This window comes from Mustela erminea, chromosome 4, assembly GCF_009829155.1.
Source record: "Mustela erminea isolate mMusErm1 chromosome 4, mMusErm1.Pri, whole genome shotgun sequence".
Taxonomy (NCBI): Eukaryota; Metazoa; Chordata; class Mammalia; order Carnivora; family Mustelidae; genus Mustela; species Mustela erminea.
In genome coordinates this window covers 136,160,654-136,177,504 of record NC_045617.1, presented here as the reverse complement: position 1 = coordinate 136,177,504, position 16,851 = coordinate 136,160,654, and the positions used below count along the sequence as shown (strand labels likewise).

The 16,851-nt window shown below is 40.0% G+C and overlaps 1 long non-coding RNA gene across 1 annotated transcript; it reads right to left on the bottom strand.

Annotated features, from left to right (window-relative positions):
* Positions 1-325: 325 nt before the first annotated feature.
* LOC116587853 lies at positions 326-1,324 on the bottom strand. Its single transcript, XR_004284679.1, has 3 exons — positions 1,299-1,324; positions 1,111-1,229; positions 326-522 (listed from the first exon to the last, which is right to left on the bottom strand). It is a non-coding gene; the product is annotated as an uncharacterized LOC116587853 (long non-coding RNA).
* Between the last annotated feature and the right edge of the window lie 15,527 nt (positions 1,325-16,851).

The following is a 16,851-nucleotide window of genomic DNA, read 5'->3' as shown; positions in this document are numbered from 1 at the left end:
GCTTTATGAACAACGCAAGTATTCAAGCTGGCTTTTGCAAGAGGCTTTTAAGTATAGAGTGTAAAGGAAAAGTAAATGTCGATGTGGCATATATAAAAAGCTGTATGTGGCTGTGACCGTTTTGTGAACAGAGCGTGACCCGGCATCAGAGATTAAAGACCCTCGAGGACCTCAGGAACGGCCCCAGGAGTGTTGTGGCGAGGACAAAGACTGACATCTAGCCTCTTCTTGAGATGACATGTTTCAAGGAAAGGAAAAGAAATGTCTGGCCGCCCAGTGGTCTGAGAGCCGAGATCTGAGAATTCACATGGTTTGTTGAATTTGAATCTGGAGAAAATATCCCAGTTGGTTACCGTAGGAGGTATTACAAACAGTGAAGGTCGCCAACAGAGTTTGCCACTGCAAGCTATCCAGGGTTAACTGTACCAACAATGAGGATTTGGGAGATAATCAGATCCCAATAATTGGACCCCAGTTGAGGTCTTTGGCTTTTCCTCGTCCATACTTTCTAACTAGTTCTTCCTGGAGAGAAAAGAGGAGATATAATTTAAACCATTAAATAATCTTCTAAGTCATTACAGTTTCCAGCAAAGAGTTCGTACACAGGAAATTAGATGAACACCCAGCGTTATCATAAGGGAATTATCTGAATTTTAATTCATCCCCAAGTCCCAGAATTTCATTCCTCATCCTTCTGGTTCATCAAGAGTCCAAAAATCAAAATCAGAATCATGTGTCTGTCCTCCAAAGGCCAGAATCACGAGGGGCCCCGGAGCGGTGGGCAGAGCACAATGTGGGGGAAGGGCGGCAGCAAGGCCCAGCGTGCACAACCTCATCTGGAAAAGGCAGGTGGCAATCCCAGCCTACAGGTCCTTGGCGTCTATCACACCATTGTCTTCCGAGCTCTTCCACCCCTTGGGCTGGTCCAACTCCATCTCTCTGAGGCGCGTCCCTTTCTTTGCCAACTCCTGGGATGCTGGAATTTCCCGGGGTTTTGCCCTTGGCTTTTTCCTTTCCTCACCCAACAGATGCCTTCTGGTTCTTTCTGTCCATGTTCTTTTTTTGCCTTTGGACCTCTATGAACGGACCACTCCCAAATTTGCTTCTTACCAATTATGTAACCTTGGACAAGCGACTTATCCTTGCTCCCTGATTCCGTTTCCTCATCTGGAAATGTGGAAAGACTCGTGCTCACACCATTTGTTGTTGTAAGGACTACAGGAGGTCATCTGGGTAAAACACATGGAATATTTAGTACATAGTCAGTGCTCAATAAATATTACCTATTGTATGCTCACCATCCTTCCGGTTGTGCAAGCCAGGCACCTGGTTCTCCTCTCTTCCCTCCTTCCCGATTGTATCAGTTCTATCTCCTGGTAGCATTTCCACCTGTTGGTTTCCTCCAGAACTTCATGACTGGCTCCTGCCACTGGATCTCAACCATTTTCCATGAGGCATTCACCACTTTGCAAGACAATGAACGTAAATCAGTTTATCTCATAACTTACTAGCTGTTTCAGTACAAAGTTTCGTGTGGAGAAGATTAAACTAACCCCCAGCACCATGCTCAGGAGATCATATGCATTTTTATTTATAGTGAGGTCCCAGTCCCCCTTCCTTATCATTCCAGATAATCAAAAGTACAAAAACACACCAAAATAACCATACATCTTGATTCAAAATACTGACAGATTTATTTTTTGAAAGTGCAAAACTAGTTCTGCTTTTCGCCCTCACTTTAAATCCTTCAAAACAATCTGAGGGTTTTGAAGGGACGGGGGGTGGGAGGTTGGGGTACCAGGTGGTGGGTATTATAGAGGGCACGGATTGCATGGAGCACGGGGTGTGGTGCAAAAATAATGAATACTGTTATGCTGGAAATAAAAAAAAAAAAAAAAAAAAAAATCCTTCAGTGATTTCCCACAGTCCTCACAAGGAATCTAAGCTCCAAAAAGCCCTGGTCCCCTTCCCACCCCAACCCCCAACCCCCTACCCCATATGTATGCAAGTAGTGTCCTTGACTGGGTCAGGCTCTTTTGAACCTGCAGCAGCTTCTTTATCTTTTCTTATTTAATTAATTTAATTTTTTTTAATTAATTAATTTAAAAAAATTTTTAAATAAACATTTTTTTTAATTTAATTTTATTTTTTCAGTGTCCCAAGACTCATTGTTTATGCACCCCACCCAGGGCTCCCTGAAAGCTTCTTTGTGCTTTTCCCTCTGCCTGCAGGGAGCTTGTCCCTCACTCCTGCAACCAGGGTTTCAAGACTCACAACGGATGCCACCTCCTTGGTCCTCCCTAAAACCCTTCCACGCACATATGTTACCAAGCCGATACTGAGGCTTGTCATCCTCTGGCTGACACGAAAGGAGGAGCCCCTCCCGAGCGCTCCTGCGGAGTGACTCTGAACAGTCTTCTTGTGCAACACTTAACTACACCCGACCATAACCACCGGTTACTCTTCTGCCTCACCTTAGAGACGACTGTAAATTCCTTAGCGGAAAGGAATGCACTTACTCATCTTTGTTTCCCAGCTCTCACACTGTAACTTACATTTAGGAGGTCCCGGGTAAGGCATTTTTTTCTAGTTTATTTTTTTAATTTAAATTCAGTTCATTAACATATAATGTACAATTGGTTTCAGAAATAGAGCTCAGTGATTCATTGGTCTTATATAACACCCAGGGCTCATTCCATCACATGCCCTCCATCATGCCCCGCAGCCAGTTAGCCCATCCCCCCAAGCCTTCCCCTCCGCAACCCTCAGTCTGTTTCCTATGATTAAGAGTCTCTTATGATTGGTGTTCCTCTCTGATTTTGTCTTATTTTATTTTTTCCTCTCTCTGTCTATGATCCTCTACGTAAAACATATTTTTAAATACAAATTGAATTTACGTCGAACGTAAAGTGTCCAGCCCATGGCTGTGCTAATTGTCACAGGTCCCCTTCTCTTTCCCTTGTTAGAAATGTCTAGCTGGGTAAAAGGTTTCCCTCCTAGAGATTGTCCTGAAACTCTATCAACATCTTAGCGTAAATCACAAAATCTTTCTGTGCCAGGATTCTCTCTCTTTTTTCTCACTTAAACACATATACACGCAGGTGTGCCCAATGGTGAACACATGCGCTACCCCCCTTTCACGGCCAGGAGTCACTTTGCACTTTAATCAGCTAATGAAGAGGGGAGATTTGAATGTGAGGCCTCTGCCCTTCAAATGTCCCCCATGACACTTCCAAAAATACCATTTTTTTAGCCTACCTGAGAGTGTTTGCCCTGGATCCTGTTATAACGGAAGCAGGAAATTTTATATTTATGTGATGAGTTATCATCTTCATGGTCAAGTCCAAAGGCTGGGGGAAAAGTGAATTTTGGTAAGAGTAGAGAAGAAAAGTGCTAACGGCAGATCTGCTGTGTCAAGTGAAAGATGTCTATTTTAATCAGGATTTTATAACAAAAGAAATATGTGTAATCAGGCCAAGCCTCTCTCTTCAAGAAGTCATGCCAAGACTGCTTTCCATCCCTCTCCTGTCTCCTTAGTGAGAAGTGGCTTCGGGGCCAAAAATGATTCATTGGGACAGGACTCTCTGTCTGTCCACGTGACTTGTAAAAAGAAGTGTGTGTGCAAAGGAAGGAGTGAGTGGCAATGCCTGCAGCAAGCATCCAAGTGAGGGGCCCTGGGGCCATATAACCAACTTCTGGGCAAGAGCCCTTTGGGGACCCCAGGAATAACACTGGACGTACTCTTGGGAACAAAGGGTTTTTGTTGTTGTTGTTGTTGTTGTTGTTTTTAAAGAGTGATTTCTTTATTTTAGGAGATGGGGGTGAGGGGCAGAGGGAGAGGGAGAAAGAGAAAATCTCAGACACCCCCCTGAGTGCAGAGGCCAATGTGGGGCTCCATCTTACCTGCCCTGAGATCATGACTTGAAATGAAATCAAGAACCAGGCACTTAACTGGCTGAGTCACCCTGGTGCCCAGGAATCAAAGTATTTTGAGGTTGCATAGTGTCCTGGTATACTGCTAACCATCTGGATCCAGAAGGAAACTGACTAGAAATTTATTGAATTCACATCATGGACTTTTGGGGATATATATCAGCAGTAGGAAGGAAAACTTCCAAAAAATTCTCTAGCAGGCAGGACCCAGTCCTCCCACTGAAGAACCAGAATTATCCGCTGAACCCAAACCAGGTAAATGGAAACATTACTGAGAGTGGAGTTAGAAGGCCTGCATGGAATCCCAGATCTCACGTGGACTAGCTATTTGTCTTGTACAGTTGACTTCTCTGAACCTTGGTTTCCATCCACATGGGCCAATGGGATGCCTAACTAACTGTGGTGAAAGTTAAATGGGACAGATTTTTAAAGCACCCAAAACAGTGCCTGATTCAAAGCAGGTATGTACATGGTTTTACTTCATTCTGAGAATTCTGATGTATAGTCTTTCGTGGACCACACAGTATTTCAGATGCTGGACACAGTCCCTGATCTCATGTCCTTAAACCCTAACTGGAGAAGAAACACAAAAAACAAGACTTTGGGCTGAATTGCAATTAACATTTTGAAGATAAATTGCCACTTTTTCCATCAGGAAGCTATGTTCTTTTACTAGGGACTTTCCATGATTTATTAAATATGCCAGATGTACTTTGATGACATGACAAGGCTCTGTACTAATATGCAACCAATTTGCTCTTGAAGTCATAGAGCCTTTTATTAAAAAGTTCTCAAGTTGGGATGCGTGACTGCCTTGGTCCGTGGAGCATGTGTTGCTCTTGATCTCTGTGTCATGAGTTCTAGCCCTGCACTGAGCGTAGAGATTACTTAAAAAAGAAACCTTTCAAAGGAAAAGTTCTTAAGTTGCTGATTCTCTCACAGCCTAGTTTTAGCATTTATCTGTATCTAAATGAAATCCATTAAAATTAGTTGCATCTCAAACTCCAACTTTAGGTTGTTAATATTTCTCTGAGGGTGTGGTGTACATATTCACAACTCACTGGTCAAAAGACAATTCATTTGAGCCTGGGTAGCTCAGTTGTTAAGCATCTGCTTTGGTTCAGGTCATGATCCCAGAGTCCGGGAATCAAGTCCCATGTGAGGCTCCCTGCTCAGTGGAGATCCTGTTTCTCCCTCTCCCTCTGCCTGCCACTCCCGCCGCAGCTCATGTGCGCTCTCTCTCTCTCTTTCTCTCTCTGTCAAGTAAATAATAAAATCTTTAAAAAAATGGACTCTGTTCTTTCTAGAGCAGAACAAAAAAAAAAAAAAAAAAGAAAGAAAGAAAGAAAGAAAAAGAAAAATGTACCAAATATTTCTTCTAAAAACAGAGGGTTTTGTTGTTGTTGTTGTTGTTGTTTGGTTTTCTGGTGGGTTTTTTGCTTGTTTGTTTATGATAGAGAAGACCAAGTGGAGGTAACAGGAGGTACTTGGCAGAAGCACAACACACGACTATGTTTCCCTTTACATGGTGCCACACCCCTAGCTCATCAGTGGTGTAGAATACACATGGCTCCTCTATCATATGACCGCTTCACCCTTCCCATTAAAGCTGGTGGTCCTGTTTTGTTCCATTTTACACAACAGAAGACACTCTTCATAGCTCTAGTTCTTCAGTATTCTTGACCAAAAAGGCCCTTACTGGAATTCAAAGATAGCACAAGCTTCTTCCTTGAACCATGAATCCACTAAAGTGTTTCCCATGGTCTAGCGAATTGGGGTACTCATTTGCAGATCCCTGAGCTATTGTTACAACCAGAAAATCTGCAGGTAAGCCTTGGCTTTACAACTTACAGTCCTGCATCTCTCCGCAATGTTTAAACATATCCCTTGAAAAAAAAAAAAAAAAAAGAACATATTGCTAAATTTGGTGTTGTCCTGAGTTGTCATTATTGTAGTAGCCCTCAAATAGGCAAATCATCCAGATAATTCACCATAGGCAGGTGTTCATTTACATTATTAAGATGAAGACATTTTTAAAGTCTGTGGGGAACACTGTTGGTCTTTTCCTTGTCCTCCCTCCCTGCCACTGAGAAAAGAGATAAGATTCAGAAGCACTGTTTTATACCCCACCCTAATAACCTAAGTGTAGTTGCTTGAGTGAGTCATGTTCTCCCAACTTCGCACATGCCTGAAATCCACGCCACCTCTCTATTTGCCTACTCCCCTACTTCTAGGACTTAGGAGACTGGGAAGGCCTCCTTGGACCCTCCCATCTCCCCAGCAAGTTGACCTCCTCTATGCTTTCATTGTGCTCCATTCTTAGCATCTGTAACACTATAATATATTCACAGTTTATTTGTAGATTCTTGAGAGGCTGGGCCATGTCTTTCATGACTGGACCCCCATTAAATAAATGAGATCAATGTCAGGGCATTTAATAAAAACTGGAATATCGCCCATTATGCTCTACCTTCCACACCCATTCCCCACCTCCCCGAACCCCTGTGGGCCACCCCTGACATTCAATTTAGAGCTTCTGGGGTATCTTTTTCACGTCTTCTCCCTTTCAAGGCTCTCTATGCCACACATTCCACAAAGAGCACAACTTGATACTCACTAGCTCCCTCTTCTCCCTCTGTATTTGTTCTCAGTTATTTTGCAGGTATGAAAATGGGAGACACCTTACATGATGAAGTCCCTGCCCCCGGCTTGCTCTTCCTAGTTCTCCTCATTTCCCTACCTGATTCCCAAATTCCCGTTTCTTCTCCTTGTTACATTCCCCGCTGCTCCTGCCCCAGTTCCGGCATCAGAAGGAACTAAGGGGTTGGCCCTGATTTCTGCCTCCTCTTTGAATCCTTGTGAATTCTTTAGGGAAGCGTTCTGTCACACAGTGACCAATCTCTGAGTCACTGGAAAAAAGTGGAGAGGCTCTCTCAACCGTCTATCATGTTGGCCGTGTACCATCTCAACTATGGTTTTCATGTATCTGTTTCTGTTCCCCATCCACGTCTGCTCATGTTTCTCCGACTTCATCTTCTCTTCTTGTCCTGGCTTAGTCATTTAGAACATTAAAAAAAAAGGAGTGGCTACCATGGGGATAGACAACAAATATAACTAAGGCATAATTGTCATTCGAAGAGACATTAAAATGAGAAGCATAGTGTATTCATTTGCTAAGACTGCCATGACTAAGTACTATAGACTGAGTGGTATAAATAACATAAGTTTATTGTCTCTCAGTTCTGGAATCTAGATCAAGATGTTGAGCCCTCTCAATTTTTTTTCAATAATTTTCTCAATGAAAAGCAAATGAAAGGTTTCAATGCAGTTCAAAAAGGAAAGTAGTTCAGTGAGTTCACACCTAAGTTTAGGGGCAGTTAGAACTATCTGAAGTCTCTCTTCTTAGCTTGTAAATGGTTGTCTTCTCGCTGTGTCTTCACATGGTCACCTCTCTGTGCATATGCATGTCCGGTGTCTCTGTGTGTCCTAATCTCTTCTTACAAAAACACCAGCAGTCACTGGGTTACGACCCATTCTAAAAACCCCACTTTACTTTAATCATCTCTTTTAAAGCCCTATCTCTAAATACAGTCACATTCTAAGGTACTGGGAGTTTGGGCTTCAACATATAAATTGGAATGGGACACAAGTTAACCCATAACGGGAGATTTTTATTCACACTTATTCAACAAATTCAGAAATTTTTACAAGGCAGTTCAGGCACCTTGCTGGGCACTAGCCACAGTCTGGTACAAAGCATCCTACAACCAGATCAGACCTACCTTCAAGACCTCCCACTGCTCTTGGCCCTCAGGAAGCTTCCTTCAATGTTCCTTCATCCCTGGAACCTGCTGCGATTCTCCATGCCATGCTCATCTCTGAAAACATTTCTTTTGAGCTTATAGTGAGTCTAAATGACACGACCTTTCAGTGTCTCCTTGTTCTTTGTGTGTCGAATGCGTCTTTTCAGATAAATGAAGTAGAGAGAGCGAAGTTGAGATTATGGTTCATAAAGGAAACCCCCCATTAATAATGATATTAAAAAACTGCATTAAAAAGATGCCATTATTAATATTATGAAACAGTGGGCAGAAAAGACTGTTTTAGTCATTGTTTACTTTCTTCATCTCCTTTTACATCCCACAGCTCATCTTCCCTCTACTTCTCCCATGTTCCATCCCCGGTGGCCATGCCTTATATTTAGAACAGCTTCTCTTCGGTGATCTCCCTTCCAAACTGCTCAGTGAACTTAAGAAACTCAATATCCCTGTTGCTGTATTCTTCCCTCCTTTGAGAAAAATAGTTTCAGGACCATTACTTGAAATCCCCTTCTCCACACCTCCATCTACCACTTATACACACTGAAATGAGACAAGTTAAGAAAAGTGTATAGTTATGAGAGTAATGGATTTAAGCCCTAGTTGCTCTCATTCTAAGCCCCAGACTCCTAATCATGAGCCCCTGCTCCAAACCATAATGCTTCAGGTGTCTGGTTTTCTTCTCTCAGCAGAGCCCTTGGAATCCTGATGAGCAAAGATCTAGCCATATGAAAGATCAGAATAACAGTACTCTTAAATGAGCTTACGTGCATCTTACATTTCCATTAGGCATTATTCTTTACTCTTTACTCATTAGAAACTCTTGAGTGTCACAGGTAAAAATAGTTATGTAGGATCTGTTGGTAAATGACATTATGTTTCTCAGTAAAAATTCAATGAAAGATTTCAATGCAGTTCAAAAAGTAAAGTAGTTCAGTGAGTTCAAACCTACGTTTAGGGACAGTTAGACCTACAGAATCACTTCCCCTTCAGCTCTTTTTAGAAATCAAGACAATGGAGCTGTCATTTAAAACACAAAGGTCAGTTCACAAAGACAATTTCTAAGAAACACATTCCTTTCTTTTGTTGACAAGGAACTGGAAAGGATAGAGAAAAGAATTATACTGAAATTAAGAAGGCGCTCAGAAAAGGAAAACACAGCAGAGAAATGTGAGGAGACTGTAGCTCTTGTGAAAGATGTCCAGCATAATCCATTTAACCCTCTCGTTTAAGATCTCACAGTGTTTGTCTAACTGTGGGCCGAGCATCAATAACAGCCAAGCTGATTTATGGTGGTGAAAGATTTTTCTGTGAGCACTCTGATGATGGAGATCAAGTATTAGGAAGATAGGAGCCTCTCTGCAAATCCAGAGTGGTGGGCTGGACAATGTCAACCAGGTGAAAAATGAACCTTCTCTGTGAATACCCTAGACCCTGGAGGAGGAAGACCTGGGATGTGTTTTTGTTCTCCAGCAATAATTTGCATCTGTTCATCCTTTGTCCAAATTCTTTTTGTACTCAGCCCTCAAGGAAATTTCTTCTTTTGGTTTTGATAGAGGTGGTTGAGGGTATATGATCCAGAATAAGATTTCTTTTGGAGACTGGACAAACCATATTTCATAGATTTACCCCCAAATTGTGTATTTATCAGTGGAAATTCAGAAACACGGCATGGCTGTCTGCTTTAAGAATCTGGAATGAGGTGACAAAGTGGTCTGAGAGTGAACTGTTCTGAATCTTCTTTGTCAGAAAATTCAGTACATTCTCTATTATCTACATAAACCATTTCTCAAAATTCTGGCCAAGGAAACATTAAAAATGCTAATGATGCTGAGAGGATTGGTCCGTCTTCTTCACAGTTTTACGGTCAGCCTCCTCTACAGAGGATTGTGCACATTGGCTCCTGGTAATTTCCCAGAAATAAGAAAACACATGCAAACATACTCACCTCCCACAATCCCACCCACTTTGAATCGTGCCCTAGGTTAAAAATAAACATTTGGTAGCCATTTGTATGTCTTCATTGGAGAAGTGTCTGTCCATATCTTCTGCCCATTTTTTGATATGATTGTTTTGTGTGCGTTGAGTTTGAGGAGTTCATTATAGATCCTGGATATCAACCTTTTGTCTGTACTGTCATTTTCAGATATCTTCTCCCATTCCGTGGGTTGCCTCTTTGTTTTCTTGACTGTTTCCTTTGCTGTGCAGAAGCTTTTGATTTTGATGAAGTCCCAAAAGTTCATCTTCGCTTTTGTTTCCTTTGCCTTTGGAGACATATCTTGAAAGAAGTTGCTGTGGCTGATATCGAAGAGATTGCTGCCTATGTTCTCCTCTAGGATTCTGATGGATTCCTGTCTCACATTGAGGTCTTTTATCCATTTTGAGTTTATCTTTGTGTATGGTGTAAGAGAATGGTCGAGTTTCACTCTTCTACATATAGCTGCCCAGTTTTCCCAGCACCATTTATTGAAGAGACTGTCTTTTTTCCACTGTATATTTTATCCTGTTTTATCAAAGATTATTTGACCATAGAGTTGAGGGTCCATATCTGGGCTGTCTGTTCCACTGGTCTATGTGTCTGTTTTTATGCCAGTAACATGCTGTCTTGATGATCACAGCTTTGTAGTAAAGCTTGAAATCAGGTAACGTGATGCCCCCCATTTTATTTTTGTTTTTCAACATTTCCTTAGTGATTCGGGGTCTCTTCTGGTTCCATACAAATTTTTGTATTATTTGCTCCAGCTCTTTGAAGAATACCAGTGGAATTTTGATCAGAATGGCATTAAAAGTATAGATTGCTCTAGGCAGTATAGACATTTTAACAATGTTTATTCTTCTGATCCAAGAGCATGGAATGGTCTTCCATCTTTTTGTGTCTTCTTCAATTTCTTTCATGAGTGTTCTGTAGTTCCTCGAGTACAGATCCTTTACCTCTTTGGTTAGGTTTATTCCCAGGTATCTTATGGTTCTTGGTGCTATAGTAAATGGAATCGATTCTCTAATTTCCCTTTCTGTATTTTCATTATTAGTGTATAAGAAAGCCACTGATTTCTGTACATTGACTTTGTATCCTGCCACGTTGCTGAATTATTGTATGAGTTCTAGTAGTTTGGGGGTGGAGTCTTTTGGGTTTTCCATATAAAGAATCATGTCATCTGCAAAGAGAGAGAGAGTTTGACTTCTCCATTACCAATTTGGATACCTTTTATTTCTCTTTGTTGTCTGATTGCTGTTGCTAGGACTTCTAATACTATGTTGAACAAGAGTGGTGAGAGTGGGCATCCTTCTCGTGTTCCTGATCTCAATGGGAAGGATGCAAGCTTTTTCCCATTGAGGATGATATTTGCTGTGGATCTTTCATAGATAGATTTTATGAAGTTCAGGAATGTTCCCTCTATCCCTATACTTTGAAGCGTTTTAATCAGGAATGGATGCTGGATTTGAACCCTCTTACACTGTTGGTGGAAATGCAAGTTGGTGCAGCCTCTTTGGAGAACAGTGTGGAGATTCCTCAAGAAATTAAAAATAGAACTTCCCTATGACCCTGCCATTGCACTACTGGGTATTTACCCCAAAGATACAGATGTAGTGAAGAGAAGGGCCATCTGTACCCCAATGTTTATAGCAGCAATGGCCATGGTCGCCAAACTGTGGAAAGAACCAAGATGCCCTTCAACGGACGAATGGATAAGGAAGATGTGGTCCATATACACTATGGAGTATTATGCCTCCATCAGAAAGGACGAATACCCAACTTTTGTAGCAACATGGATGGGACTGGAAGAGATTATGCTGAGTGAAATAAGTCAAGCAGAGAGAGTCAATTATCATATGGTTTCACTTATTTGTGGAGCATAACAAATAGCATGGAGGACATGGGGAGATAGAGAGGAGAAGGGAGTTGGGGGAAATTGGAAGGGGAGGTGAACCATGAGAGACTATGGACTCTGAAAAACAATCTGAGGGTTTTGAAGGGGCAGGGGGTGGGAGGTCGGAGTAGCAGGTGGTGGGTATTATAGAGGGCACTGGTTGCATGGAGCACTGGGTGTGGTGCAAAAATAATGAATACTGTTTTGCTGAAAATAAAAAATAAATTAAAAAAACATTTGGGGAAGTGGGAGAGCAAAAACAGGTGGTTAATGTTGTATCTACTTATGAATCTTTTTTGTTTCCTCTGTTGGTCTTCCTTCACTAATTGACACATAACCCCTTGTTTTAGTTGAAACACAGAGCCATTTCTGAGCCATTTTATCTCAATAAGAGAGTGAGGTCCACTCTGAGAGGAAGCCAGACCTACACCTTGACCCACCCTGATTTCAAAGGTAGCCAAAGTTTCACATAATCCCAGAATGCCCCCCCCAACACCACCCCCCAGGGAAAGCCAGTTGCTCTCTCAGGGCACTGACCTATCCCAGCTATCTTGAACCAATCCTTGATTTTTGGTCTTTCAGTTGTGTACCTCAAACCCTCTCTCATATGTGCTTTTTGCTTTCATAAAAAAGGAATCCTAAATCTACACTCCCTACCCCTTCATTCTCTTGCATAGTATTCATTCAAATCACTTAGTCAAAGGATTTTCCCCTGAAATATTTGTGCAGGTAGTCAATCTTAAAAATCCTGATAAGCCTGAGGCAAGTAGGTAGACTTAAGGTGGACAAAACAATTGTTTGTGGGAGCATTTTTCCAAACTCTGTCTGGTTTCCTTATAATCCTACAGCTGTCTGTTCAGTTTTGTTGGTTCTGTTGATGCCCTGAATCTTTTCTCTTCTGACTTGCAGAATTTCTTATGCTGGGAATCACTAAGGGACAAATTCTGTTGGCTTACCTTTGTCTGTACTCCAACCCATTCAGAGCAGCCTTACCAGTCTCCAGAACATCTTTCTTTTCTGACACTCCCTTAACCCAGGCCATTATGTTCTCTGGTAGACGGGCTCTGCTCTGCTGCCAAGAAGCTTTCAGAAATTTGGAACCTCTTTCTCAAATACACCCTTCTCTGCCTCATCCCAGCTGAAACCTGGGTTTCCCCTGATGACATCATTTTCCCTATAACCCGCAAGGTGAGTCTCCTCATGCCCCACACACCCTTTCCCCAGCACCTGAGAGTTAGGATAATTGTGGCTGCATGCGAACTCTATCCGCCTTTCTCCAATAACACCTCCTCCCTTCCTTGTCAGTTTCACATACCCGCCTGGCCCACCCAACTCCTGATACCCCTTCACTCAGAGCTGTCCTCTGCATTGTTGGGGAGCATCATTACTATCATAAAATTTTAAAATAAACCCCTGACACCCATCTGGAGAATGCATGCTACACGGCATTGCCCAGGTGAAGAGCCACCCCATGGTAATGAACACTTGGGACAGTGTGTGTCCTTGTATCTTTGGATTTGAAGATCACGTTGAAAGCAGACTTTGTTTGCTTAGTCTCTGTCTTCTCAGTGCATATAACATGGCCCAGCTGGTTGACAATCACCTCAGTTTTCGCTGCTTGAAGATAGCCACTTTTCTCTTTGAGGTGTTTCCCCAAAGCAGAATTTGAAAAAATGCACCAGCCGTGAATTATAGTGAATCCAGAGTACTCCATAATCTTGGGGCAACTCTCCGATAAGTGGACACTTAACGTTGCTTCCAATTTTTCACATAAACACCATCATAGTAGTCATCGTGGAAACATAACTCTGTATAATGTCTCTGGTTATTTGCTTAGAAGAAATTTCCAGAAGTAAAACATGGGTTCAAAGTCTTTGAATGTTTATAGCATTCTTCTGACAAATATTGACAGCTGGCTTTCTAGAGTGGTTGTAAGTGAAGTGTCTCACCCCACCCTTTTTTTTTTCCCCCTAAATAACCTTGTAAACGAATCTTTGAAGAGCAGCCACCCAAACTGGAGGATTCAGGGAGGGTGGTCTAAGTCCAGGTGAAGATTTGTCAGCATGGCTGGTGTGTTAGAGTTTGAAAACAACTTGACACTATGGAAAAGACAATTAGTGCTATAAAAATATAAAGGTAATCAGAAACCCCAGGGCATGAGGGGGCAAAAGACCATAAAAGATATATAATCATAAACCATGCCCTGGTTTTGAAGGAAGCAATATTTACCTGGTCACAGTAATGCAGTAATTTAACTGTTAGACATGACATAATTGCATGTGTCGGATGGGAAAGGAAGGGAAGGTATGAAGCAGAGAGAGCTGAAATTTCCTTTGTCACTGCAGAGCGCAATGACTAAGGTATAAAAGTGACAAAAATAGGGAAAGCCATGTAAGCTTATTACTAAGAGATATGAAAACCGACCTGAGAAGAAACAAAGAGGTAAGCACTTGCCTTCAGGGAGTGGGCATCCGAGTAGGGAGAAGGGAAGAAAGCCTACTGATTTTCATTACAAGACAATTTTAACATAAGCATTTTAACTTTGATAAAAAATACTTGATAATATTTTAAAATGTTAAGATTACTTGAAGTCTTTATTGATTTTTAAAATTGCTATTATTTTGAATTCTTTTTTTACGTCTGTCAGAATTTCACACTGCTTTTGTAACTTGTATGTTCGTGTACTTTATTAAGAGGTGTTACTGGTTTTCCCATGGATTTGTCAAAACTTTTTATATATTTGTCTACCATATTTGCTGGAAATATTTTACCCAGCCTGTTGTTTACTTTGTATTTTGTTTCTGTTATTGGATGGAATGTAGCCAAATACCGATTTTGGCTTTCTGCTATAGAAATCCCAAATTCACCTATATTTTATTTCTAAAGATTTAATGGTTCACTTTAGGTTCTTAATTTGTCTTGATCCTTACATCTTTATAAACTCTTCTGAAATATTAACTCAAGTAATGAGAGAGAAGTAAATACTTCTCTTCACTATTTCTCTTCAAGGAGCTCATTTTCCCTACGGTATTCACCAGAAACATCCTTCCCTTCTCTGTAGGTTTGGGATGTGTTTCTAACAATCTATTTTGTTTCAGATCTATCTTTCCATTTCCTCAGTAAAGTCACATTATTTTACTTAATGTTACTTTGTAGTATAGTTTACATATGAGAGAACAATACTCTTTATATCACTTTAATTTTTTAAAAAAGTTGTAGCCACGTTTACCCACTTATTCCTTTAATCTTTTGTGGTTTTTTTTTTTTAAATCAATCTCCAAAATAAATTCCACTGGAATTGTGACCAGAACTTTAAGCCAACAAATTAAGAATATCTTTACACTTAATTTAGCTCACTACTAAAAGTTATATCTTTCTATTTATTTAAATCTTATTTTAAAACTCAGAGCTATTAAAATTTGGGTTGCTAAGAAGGTCTCATTAACTATAAGAATATTTCAGGGGATGCGCATAGGTTTTCAAGCTTATATTCTTGTCATCTGCAAGTAATGGTAATTTGATCTCCTGTCCTTCAGGAATTATAATTCATTTCCATTTTATGATTTAATATATTAGCCAGTACATGACTTTAGATTTTTTCAAAACAATGTTAAGTAGAGAGAAACTGATGATACAATTTGAAAGAATAGCACAAGGCCAAATATTACAAATTAGTATTAAGCCAAAAACAAGGCAAAGCCATGTGTCATCAACATAAAATATATTGCAGGAATATAAAATTCACCTGAAATTTTATTTAAAGCTGTCATCATAATTTTATCACTAAAGTTTGTAGTGGCTAATGTTTTGAAATGGATAAATATGAGAATATTGACTCAGTTTCAGCAAGGTTGGTAAAGGGGTAAGATTTTCTGGATAGTCTTCCCAGAATCAATACTGCTGATACACATGCTACCGAGTTTTTTTTCTTCTCTAATCAGTAACAAAGAAGGGAAATTACTTTCCATTCCATTCCTGGTCATGAAGATTTGGTTGATGGTAATGGTAGTTTCAGTGAAACTAATAATCTTGCACTGCTGGGCTAAGATGCTTTTTAGACCCAAGCCTTGGGGAGAGATTTTTATCAAATGATTTATTTGAATGGACAATTATTAGAAATAAAAGTATAAGAATATAAAAAATAAAAAAGTAAAAATTTTAAATAAAATAAAAAATTTAAAAGTAAAAATCTCAAAGTATACAGAAAAAAAGAGAGTCAATTATATGATTTCACTTGCTTTCTGTATACTTTGAGAATCACAATTGAGATTTTTACTTTTAAATTTTTTATTTTACTTAAAATTTTTACTTTTTAATTTTTTAAACTCACTTATACTTTTATTTCTAATATATTGTGCATTCACATAAATCATTTGATAGAAATCTCTCCTCAAGACTTGGGTCTAAAAATGTTGCAATGGATTGCAATCAGCTTTCAGGATAACAAAATAATTTCTGATTTTCCCTCTGCATCTCAGCTTCCACTGCCCATAAAGTAATTATAGCATCTTTTCTGGAATGAAAGGATAAGAGAACTTTTATAGCAGGAATCTTGTGTGAAATATTTGTACTCTTAAGACCCATCAGTCTGATTATTTCTTGAATAGTCTGCAATGAACAAACTACTTTTTCTAGAAGAAAACAAAACAAAAAAAAGTTGGTAGCTAGTATATCCTGCTAGTCCGGTACCATTATCTATAATATACAGAGTATGTAGGTTTTATTTGGCTTAAGCAGCCTTTTTACACATAATAGCTGCATTATCACCTTTTTTAAACATGACAAAGCAGTTTCCAAATCTCCTGAACATCATGTCATTTGTCTTTGATCAAGGAATGAGAAGAGTTCTGTGATCTTTCTCCTTAGGTAGGTCATCCTGTTAAAATGATACTCTGTACTAGAATTAGTTTCCAAACACAGCTGGAGGGTATAAGTAAAACACTGTATGTGCGTGATAACTAAGTCATTCATAGCCTTCATCGTGTTTGTTCATTGTTGATAATGATTATCTTTACTGATGTTCCATTCTATAAATATGTCTTCAATCAGATTTATTAACTTGTAGCTTGTATCCTCAAATCTTTCATTCAGCTCACGGGAGAGAAACAGCTAATTCTACATAAACCCACCATGCTGTCAGATTAAAAGGACTTCTAGTGGGTTCTGCATGTCCCAACAACTGAGACATAAAAATACAGAAGCAACGCAAGTTATAGCATTCAATGACCTTT